A 9,428-nucleotide genomic window follows, 5' to 3' on the forward strand; every position below is an offset into this window, starting at 1 on the left:
GCCTAACAGTCCTACTTTTAAGACCTTCCTTTCTATCGCATTTACTTTTAACTACCACAAAAACAGCTTCATGATCACTAATACCATCTATTACTTCAGTTTTCCTATAGAGCTTATCTGGTTTTATCAGCACCACATCCAAAATATTTTTCCCTCTGGTTGGTTCCATCACTTTCTGAATCAGCTGTCCTTCCCATATTAACTTATTTGCCATTTTTTGGTCATGCTTCCTGTCGTTCGCATTTCCTTCCCAATTTACATCTGGCAAATTCAGATCTCCCGCTACAATCACATTTCTTTCCATGTCGTTTCCCACATAGCTGACTATCCTATCAAATAATTCCGAATCCGCATCAGTGCTACCCTTTCCCGATCTGTACACTCCAAATATATCAAGTTGCCTATTATCTTTAGAAATGAGCCTTACACCTAGAATTTCATGTGTCTCATCTTTAACTTTTTCGTAGCTTACAAATTCTTCTTTCACCAGAATGAAAACTCCCCCTCCCACCTTTCCTATCCTATCTCTACGATACACACTCCAGTGCCGTGAGAAAATTTCTGCATCCATTATATCATTTCTCAGCCATGATTCAACTCCTATTACAATATCTGGTAAATATATATCTATTAAATTACTTAATTCTATTCCTTTCTTTACAATACTTGTACAGTTCAGCACTAACAATTTTATGTCATCCCTACTTGATTTCCAGTTCCCTGTTCCCTTATCACCGCTCCCTAGGCCATCCCGTTTCCCTGAATGTACCTCCCTATTACCCTTCCAAACAAATTTCCTAACTTATACGTACCACTGCGGTTTAAATGAAGGCCATCCGAGCGCAGATCCCTATCTCCTACCCACCCATTAGGATCTAGAAATTTCACTCCCAGTTTCCCACATACCCATTCCATAGTCTCATTTAAATCCCCAATCACCCTCCAGTCAGTATCCCTCCTACACAGTATTCCACTAATAACAATCTCCGCTTTCTTAAACTTCACCCGTGCTGCATTTACCAGATCCCACACATCTCGAACTATGTTGGTACTTATATCAGCTTGCCTTACGTTGTTGGTACCAACGTGAAACACTACCACCTTCTCCTTCCCCTCCTCCCTCTCTTCTACTTTCCTCAACATCTGCCTCAACCTAATTCCTGGATAACATTCCACCCTGGTTCCCTTTCCTCCACACACTTTCCCCACGTGTCTAACGATGGAATCCCCTATGACCAGAGCCTCAACCCTACCCACCTCATTTGATCCCCTCCCCTCCTGGTCAGCCCTATCATTCCTGATAGCTGCAGAAGCTACTTCCTCCTCCCTTTTCTCCTTCCCATGACCCTGTTCCACCTGTCTTTTCCTATCCTCTACTCTACATTTCCCTTTCCTACCTTTTCCCTTCCTCCTACTTCCATGCATCTCAGCAACAGTTCCCTGTCCCTCATCTTCCCTCTGTTGTTCTACCTGGAGTGACTCGTACCGATTTCGCACAGACACCTGTCCTGAATTCTGATCCTGAATAGAGCCCTTGGCCTGCAATCTCCTTCCCCTTAGAACATTAGACCACCTGTCTTCTACAACTCCTCCCTTTCCTTCCCCTCCATCTTGTACACCTACTGTAACCTGTACATTGTTTGAGGGAGTCCTATCGTCCTTCCTGTCTTCTGTGTGAATCCTAATTATCTCCCTCAAACTTTCCAACTCCTCCCTCATACCCCTCAATGCCTCACCACACCCACAATAAGTACACTCGCGCTCCTTAGCCATTCTTTACGGGGGGAAAATTAAAAATTAAAAAAATTAAGTAACTTATTTGCAAAAAAATAAATGAACGGAGGGATATATTGTCTGGGATAGTACACAACAATAAGGTAATTAATATACGACTACACTACAATACTACTTAGTCGTGCTCTATTTTTTTTATCCTACATCTCCTAACAGGATAAAAACTGCTGTTAATTACTGAATATCGAAAGTAATACACAAGAACTACACAATTCCAAACTGCAATTAAGCCTATCCTAATTTCAACAATATTTTAGTAAGAGTTTCTACGGATACCTCTACTACACCAGTACTACACAAACATTTTACAATAATAAAATAAGCACACTAAATTCTAATAGTATATTACTCGTATACTACTGTACAGTACACTACAGTAATTTTTAAACTACTTTCAGACGTATCCTAATTACGATACCGGTACCGTACCGTATGTCACTACTAAGCACAACAGAAATGAAATTTGCAAGAACTACTGTACTCAAAGATTGCCAACGAAGCTAAATGCTTAGACAAATTATTATTAGTATTAGGGTCTAATAGATACACACGAAAGATAACACACGAATATAGCAGGCAAGATACGGCACTATCTAAATGTACCGTACTGTATCTATACTACAATGTATCTACACTACACTATACTGCGTTTGGTTAAATGCTTAAGTATCAAAAGGATTGCCGTACACGAAGAAAAACACGAATATAACTGGCAAGATACTATCTAATATATTATACCTTATCTTCACTACAATTCTACTGAAATGTGGTTATGTGATTATTACAGCTGGTGGATTACTATTATTTTCCCTACTCCACGGGACGGAGAAAAAAAAAGTGTCCTTAATTAGGCCTACTGAAAAATACGAGGTTGTCTACAATAATTTCTCAAATATTTCTGTCAAAACTACTACTACTATTACTCCAGGGACTTGAACTGCAATTACTGGGATATATGAACTTTATTATTATTAGCTAACCGCTCATAAATACTGAAAGATCGAGGGAGCGAAATATAAATTACGGATACTAACTACCTACTCAGAAGTACAAATGAATGGAATACAAGGTCAGCTGATTTTTATTTATATTTATTTGACTACACTACACACTTTGTTCACGACTGTAGCCAACAATGCAATATTTGAATATGAGGAGCGACAATAATCCATAACAATACGACTGTTAACTATTACCGTGTAATCTCTTTAACTTATTTTTAAATGGAAGTTTACAGGCGTATCGTGTTTTTTAATGTAGTAAATTATTACCTTCGCGATAGTTTGAACGTATATCTATACGAAATACCGGAGAAGTTGCTGCAGAAGTTACGGTACTATTCCTTATGATAATCTGCCTTTGTAAGTACAACCAATGAACCTACAGATACCGGCATTTACAAATATTTTTAAAGTTAATATTGTTACCTAAAGTATTACCTAAACCTAAATTCGAAACAAGGTGCACCTAGCTAGCCTACTTAACCTAGAAAACGTAATTTACTGAAGACCAACTGAATTACTTGTTACAAAATTTAAATAATTATTACTACTCCCAATTTCTACCAACAAGCACTAAACACCACTATATAAACAGCACTAAATGAATCAGATATACACAAAATTAAGCTATTTCAATAGGTTTTCACTACTTTATCACTACAATAATGCAAGAGCTCTCTCAACAGCCAACCGTTCTCAAGCGCATCCAGTCTTATTTAACAGCTCCTAAATCCACACACACATTATATTTTCATTTAATACTTCCCAAATTATTTTGCACTACTTGTATACATGTTTATTACTTTTGAATGGCTCTGATGATAGGAGCATGATACTGGAACAGGAGCAATCATATTCAGAATGGTCCGACACAACGTGAACTTGGTATGTGGGGGTCATGCTGATAAATAATTTGAAAGAAACAATTCGATATCTCGTCCAGTTGTCATTTTATTAGCTGCTGAAGTTAGCCAAGAATAGAACTTCGCCAGGGGACGGGTTCGAATACAGACCTTTGAGCTGTCTGGATCGTGCCATAGTAAGTACGCTACTGTGTGTTTGTGTTTGATGCTGATTTCTCGCCATGGCTCTCAGTAGGCTGGTCGCAAGCCACGTGCAGATTTAGCAACACCGCCGCGCAATGCCAATTTGAATTCGCCCGCGAAGCGATCTGATTGGCTAACTTCAGCAGCTGATAATATGGCGACGGCATGAGATATCGAATTAATGTTTTCAAATTATTTATCAGTATGACCAACCTTCTAACGCTCATATACCCGGTTCACGTTGTTTCCGACAGGGAAGTTGGCCGTGCGGACATCCGCGAGATAGTGGGTTCGAATTCCACTGTCGGCAGCCCTGAAGATTGTTTTCCGTGGTTTCGCATTTTCAGACCAGGCAAATGCTGGGACTGTACCTTAATTAAGGCCACTCCTAGCCTTCTCCTGTCCCATCATCGCCATAAGACCTATCTGTGTCGGTGCGACGTAAAGCAAATAGCAACGTTGTTTCTGATCATCCTGTATATAGAAGACTAGCAGTTACCTGCGGCTTCGCTCGCGTGGATTTTTTTATTTGATCAAACTAATCGTTCCTCGGTACTGTAGTAAGACATTACCGGTATCTGAAAATCCCTAAAGAATAAAAACTCACCGAAAATTGAGTTGCACCTACCCCAGAAACTCTTCGTAAACTACGTTTGTGATGTTGCCTTTTGGATTTAAGACGACCATGCGACATAGAACTTTACATGTGAGAAACAATCTTCTCTCAAGCCGAAGAAAACCATGTTTATTTTTAAAGAAGGTTCTAAATACCTATTTCCACGTCTGTAACATCTTCAGTTTTTGAGACGTAAGTATCCTCATAAGACATAATTCAACTCTATTCAACAAAAAAAAAATACATGTTCCTGTATTTTAAACGACATTCCAAATACCAGCTGTCACGTCTGTAACATCTTAAAGTATCCTCATAAAAAGAATTAAACTACTTCTTCATTTCATCCCACCACCTCCCCACTTAAATGGACTTTTTTTTAAAAAAGTACATGTTTCTTGATGTTTAAATGAGATACAAAATACCAACTTTAGAGTTTATGAGTTTTTGAGATATAAGTATCCTCATAAACAGAACTCAACTACTTCTTTACGTATTTTAACCACCCTTAACTCGATTTTCCGAAAACAAAGAAATACCTGTTTTAAAAATAATTCATTTTTCACTTCCTTTTACCCTCCACACGTAAATGAATTTTTCAAAAACAAGAAATACGTGTTTCTTGATTTATAAAGGAGATTCCAAATACCAGCTATCGCGATTGTAACATCTTCAGGTTATATATATGTACCCTCATAAAAATAATTCAACTCCTTCTTCACCCACACCCCCAACTTGATTCCCCCCCCCCACACACAAAATGCGTGTTTCTTTATAATTTAAAGGAGATTCAAAATAACACTTTTCACGTCTGTAACATCTTTAGTTCTTTTTAGATATAACTATGCTCATACAAATAATTCAACTAATTTTTCAATTCTTTCATTCCCCGTTTAAATGGATTTTCTGAAAAGAAAAGAATATGTGTTTCTTTATTTTTAAAGGAGATGCTAAATACCAATTTTTATGTCTGAAACATCTCTAGTTTTCGAGATATAAGTATCCTCATACAAAATGTTCAACTAATTTTTCAATTCTTTCAGCCCACCCTTAAGTGGATTTTCCGATGACAAAAAAAAAAAAAAATTTCTTTATTTTGAAAGGAGATTCCAAATACCAATTTTTACGTCTGTAAACTTTTAAGTTTTTTAGATATACTCATTTAAACAATTCACCCTCGTCATTTTCACCCCCTTAGCGACGGAATATCTAAAACCCTTTGATTAGTGAGCAACTACTCTCTTATATACATGTATCCCCAAAATTTCATTTCTTTACGTCCAGTAGTTTTGGCTCGGCGATGATGAATCAGTCAGTTAGTCAGTCAGTCAGTTAGGGCATGATATTTTATATATATGTAGATGGTTGCCCATTTGTATTTCCTCTTAAAACAATAATAATCACCACCACTCCAATCAGATGTACAGTGATATAGTGATATATAGTGCCACATTAACATGACACCTCTTTCTGTGTAATAAAAAGGTCTTGATCAGAACGAGCAAGATTCGAGATTACAATATCACATTTAATCTTGCACTTCTCTGCCAGATGCATAAATTTTATCAGACTCATAAACTGCGGGCCGTGAAATCCTTTGTTACAATGATATCGTAGCTGAAAAAATTGTGATACGTCCGTTCAATTTCGTTTTAATTATAACTAAACTTGCCAACGTAGTTCTGTGTTAAGAATTTCTTTCTACAGGTCCCTATTGCAATATTATTTTGTTTACTCGTGTCCGGAACCTGCTAACATAACAGATATATTTATAAATATAATTGTTGCCTGGGAGCGCAACAGATCTGAGTGTTGAAATTAAATACATCGTCTGATGCGTCCTTAAGGCATATATTAGTAATAGGACGCAAATGAGGATCTTCGGAGCAGTAGACTTGTAAACACCTGCCATGAGCACTCCTTACTTCATTTGACCATCCACTTGAAAAAAATCCACAGTTCTGGCCCTTCAGGCAAGCAACTCATAGTTGAAAACATCCTGGGGACATGAGCTACGAATTTCAGGTAAAAATTAAAATCATTTTTTATCATCTGTATCTGGTCGATTAGATTAGCAGTTTGCCTTTTCTATCACTACATGTGAGTCAATGCAGAGTTTCACTTAAGCCCTTATAACTACGTTCGGTGTGGACGTTTTTCAAAAATCTTAAAAAAAAGCCTGAAGGTTTTAAACCAAGGAACACAATGCAGAAATAAGTTAATTCGGCGAGGGTTTGAATTTTAAAAAACGAGTAAAGAAACACGCGATTTTAGGCGGATTTTTAGGAACTGCATTTAGGCCGGAAGTGATTTTCGAATTTTGTTTTTTAGTTCGATAGAGCTATCCAAGACTCAAAATTTTAAACTTTTCCGGGCCCTTTATACCTTCAAATTTTGGCACAATTGAGGAAATTGCTTAATTTTACATTTTTCATAGTGTGAGGACCCCTACTTTGTCTGCTACGAAATATTTTCAACATTAAGGAAAAACAGAAAATCATTATAAATTAAGTCGCAAATATGTTTTGGACTTAGAAGACGAGAGAGAGATAGAAAGTACAGATTCTTTGGTTGTTCCCTCTTAGTAACCAATTACGAGAAGCATCCTTTCACTCCACCCGCAGGGGAGATAAAAAGTACCAATAAATAAAGCTGAGTACTGTATATCGACAATAGGATGGTGGCTGTCTGTCTGTTAGGTCATCAGCCCAGAGGCTGGTTGGATCCTCAAATAGCACCACCAAAGATTATGCGGTTATAAGGAAACCGCAAAAACCAATGGCAGCACCAGAATGAGGCGTATTAGGCAAGACGAGGAGTGAGGTAGTTTGCCATTGCTTTCCTCACTGGGTCAGAAAGTGCTATTGCTGCACGACTGACCCTATGAGCAACACCTTTCATAACACTCAGACACTAGTTGAGCTCCAAATGTCATTACTCAGCACCACCCATACCCCAGCAGCTTCCATATTGTCACAGCCATGGATGAGACTGGGACTTCGGTGGAAGCTACACTTTACTCTGGCCTGTGCCAAGAGATGGACACAAAAGTACTGTATCCATCAAGAAATGGCAGCAGGCAAAAATAGGATGGTATGGCTCAGGAATTGTGAGAAAATCAAAGACTTCCTAGGCCTCGTAAATATAATGTCAATCTAATTGAACATCCCCCCCCCCCCACTGAATAAGGATATAACCAAAAAATCAATAACATTTCAGGAGAGTGGAAAATTATTTTTTGGGGGGTTTATTTCATGGTATGCGTTGTTTGAACCAATTGCATATGCAAGTATATAAATTACTTCCTCAATTTAAATGAATATTTTATTGCTATAACTTAAGATTTGAAAAATGATGTATGAATTGGAAGCGAGACAGTGCCAAAATAATCTACAATATGTCTTACGTTTGTATATAACAGAAGATAAATCCTGTGCATGTACTTTCAACACAAATGATGGCAAATAATATTAGTTTAATAACAATAATAACAAATAAAAATATCCAGAAAATATTTCGAGATATAGATGTGATTTCGTCTGTGGAAATTATTTAAATGATGCATTACACACTGTCCATCATCTTGACTGATGTTCCATCTCACACCACGGAGGACAAAGTTTTGCTGGCTGTAAAAAAAGCTTGAAGTTCAAATGCAAGACATAAGATAACACCACAGAATAGAGACGTGATGATACACCTTACTTCCACTGAAATCTCACTTTTTAAATATTTCTTGGTTACACATGTATTCCGAGGAAGTCTTCAATTATTATTATACAGTCCTGGGGGCGTTTTCTGGCCAGATCAAGGATTTTAATTCTAGACTGACGAGTAGAACCGGGTTCACTAGATACGAGAGTTTCTCACGCTCTTAGTTACAGGAAGAAAACGCACAGTTAGAAGATGGCGCTTCTGACCGAGTGTACATAGACGAACACTCGTTGCCATGGTTACAATAGAGCCGGGAAATATATGGCGCTAGTTCTTGATAGATTCCAGCCCAGGGCGATAAACGTTTCTACTTGAGACCACATCAAGAAGTTTGCGAATTGATCATGTCTCCTGAAAATGAGTGTTTTTATTCGCCTTTTCTCCACCACTTTAGAAACTATTTGCCTTAAAAGTGTTTAAAATGCGCTAATAGATAAATGTAACACGAATATCTACGAACTATCAACCAAAACAGATTACGTTCACGCCATCCAACTTTACGTAACGCCTCAGACATGGTTGCTAGAAGCTACAACCCAACTACAGAGTGGAAAAGACGGTGAGAAGCAGCAACGGAGACGCACCTGCACAGTACGTTCTCGAATGTCAAACTTCCAAGTGGATTCCAACTACCACGTAAAACATGGTCTGCTCTGAATAGAATAAGAACAGGCCATGGCAGATGCAGAGACATGCTGTTTAAATGGAACAAGTTAACGACACCCGCGTGTGACTGTGGAGCTGCACGACAAACTATACATCATATTGTCAGAGAGTGTGAAACGCCGGCATACACAGGCAGCAAAGTGGATTTCCTGATGGCAACTCCAGAAGCAATACAGTGGATCAGTGATCTTGACATTCAGTTGTAGGGAGCCTTTTCTTGTTCATTGTTTTCTTGTTATGTAAATATGTATATAATTTATATCTAAACTCAATTTGATTGTATGGGACATACGCTAAATAAATAAATAAACCCTGGAACCGTACACTGTGCCCCAGAGAATTTTTAATTCGCAGTAATTTGGTGTTCGCCATCCCTATAGTCACCTATTCCGTGATTCTTATTTAAACTTCATACTCTCTCAGGTCGTGGACTAATTCTAACGAGACCGGGCGAGTTGGCCGTGCGTGTAGAGGCGCGCGGCTGTGAGCTTGCATCCGGGAGATAGTAGGTTCGAATCCCACTATCGGCAGCCCTGAAGATGGTTTTCCGTGGTTTCCCATTTTCACACCAGGCAAATGCTGGGGCTGTACCTT

Source organism: Anabrus simplex, chromosome 11 (genome assembly GCF_040414725.1).
Source record: "Anabrus simplex isolate iqAnaSimp1 chromosome 11, ASM4041472v1, whole genome shotgun sequence".
Taxonomy (NCBI): domain Eukaryota; kingdom Metazoa; phylum Arthropoda; class Insecta; order Orthoptera; family Tettigoniidae; genus Anabrus; species Anabrus simplex.